The 2,099-nt window shown below is 43.0% G+C and overlaps 1 pseudogene; it reads right to left on the bottom strand.

Annotated features, from left to right (window-relative positions):
* Positions 1-544: 544 nt before the first annotated feature.
* Positions 545-901, bottom strand: LOC102889437 (annotated as a pseudogene).
* Between the last annotated feature and the right edge of the window lie 1,198 nt (positions 902-2,099).

The raw sequence follows: 2,099 nt of genomic DNA on the forward strand, positions 1-2,099 counted from the left end.
AGAGATGCTGTCTCTTGAACTCCTAGGGCAGTGGGCCAATGCAATGGAATGTGAGACTTTATTACTATGTTGCTCTTCTTCAGTGTGGAAGAGAGTATTGGGAGAAGGGGAAAGTTGAAAAAAACATTTATTAAGATTTGTCTTCCTAAGGTCTAGGTTATTAGTTTTCACACAACACTCACATGTATAGTAGACATGTGTCATGGTTTAGCTCTCCAGCATATCCTCCTTAATAATATCCTAATCTCTCTTTGGGAGACTTTTTTTTCTTTTGACAGCAACAAGAGATCTTTATTGGTCCCTAGGACCTTGATCCAGCCAGGGCCACATGGGAACCTAGGTAAGGAAAAGTCTGTTTCCTGCAGGAAAATAAAAAATCTTCCATGAGGCACTATAAGGGAGAGGTGATGCCCTTCTGGCGTCCTCCTCTGGGGCCTGTCCAAGATCCTTGGTGGGTCGGAGTGCTCCAGTCCCTCCCGCACTATAACTTTTGGTTCTTGCTCAGCCCATTGTGGCACCAGATGTTATGTTTCCGCAGCAGCCACTAGTACTCCCAGGTCTCATGGTTCAGTTCCTCTAGCTTCTTTGCTGGGGGACCCACATTCATCTGAAACAGCCACTCAGGATGCTTGGCCTCCAACTTCAGGACCACATCCTGGCACTCCTTGTAGATGTTGACACCTATGGCATATGTGGTAAGCCGGACAGAGTCTGTGCACACCTCTGGGTCCTTCAGGGCATCACTGACCACACTGCCTTCGCTGCCTTTGCCACTCTTAATGACCAGTTTCTTGGCATAATCCTGTCCAAGGAGTCTTCCAGGAACAGTGGGGTCAAGGAGCTCCTGAGCCTGCCAGCCCTCCCAGGCCCAGGTAGCCCCAAATAGGTGTTTGGCCGCCATGCCATATGCCAGCTGCCTGCACTGTGTGTTTTCAGAGATCTCTTTGGGGGACTTTCCATTGCATGTGGTCTTACTGGGAGGCAGTGATTATATTTCATTACAACATCCCAAGGGCCAGAACCTTGTTCTCCATAACTCTTTGTAGCCACAAGGCAAGCATGTAACTGTTAGAAAAATTCCTGAAATTAATTTTCAGGAATTTAAATAAATTAAATATATAGTGTTAGAATCAGAGGATAAAAGGAGAAGCTTCTTTATTTTTATGGATATTAGAAGTGTAATGTTTTAGAGGTAAACAGAAGGACCTTTCTATATAAAATTCATCTAGGCAGTTTCATCACAGTGGAAGCAGGAATAATGATGATGATGGTGATGACGATGTTGATGTTGATGGAGTGGTAATGGATAACATTTACTGAACGCCTTTTCCGGGCCAGATACTTCACATTGATGATATATTTTATCCTTACAACAATCCTGTGCTCTAAGTGCCATTACAATCTCCATTTTTCATAAAACTGAGGCTTAGAGAAGTTAAATAACTTGCCAAAGATCATACAGCTAGCAAGTGGGCTTTAAATACAGCTATGTCTGATTCCAGAGCCTGAAGTGTTTACCATCATGCTGGGCTGCTCTTCTCATAGCCAGGAATTAAAATTATTGATATGAGCTTAGCTGAAACTCATGAAAGGAAGAGACAAGGGCACCATTAAATTAGCTGACCACAGAGTGCGACCTATGAAGCAAGGCTCATGTGACAAAGTCATACAGTCATGATTGAAATGAAATAGGATGTACTGAATGATTAGATGTTGCAGGGAGGGTGAAGAACTGTTCAGTGACTACAAGAAACGATGAAGACAGCATGGAAGAATGATGCAATTAGAGATGGAGTGTGCTGTGTCAAAAGTGGTATGTGCTATTCTCTGGCTTGTGTGGATTTAAAGGAGCCAGCCAGCTCTTCTATCTCCTGCCATTATCTTCATCAATATTCTGTTGATTTCCTGATTTTACAAAACTTATTGGAGTCTTAACCTCACAGTTTTGTTCTCCTCCTGGTCACTCAAATATAATTACATTGTTAAAATCTCTGCTTTTAAACATTCTTCCATGCAGTTCTGAGCTACACTGGGACAAAATTCAGGTAACCTTTTGGGGTGTGTGTGTGTGCATACCCATGTGCATACACATGCTTGCA

The sequence above is a fragment of the Pteropus alecto genome, unplaced genomic scaffold (assembly GCF_000325575.1).
Source record: "Pteropus alecto unplaced genomic scaffold, ASM32557v1 scaffold19, whole genome shotgun sequence".
Lineage (NCBI taxonomy): Eukaryota > Metazoa > Chordata > Mammalia > Chiroptera > Pteropodidae > Pteropus > Pteropus alecto.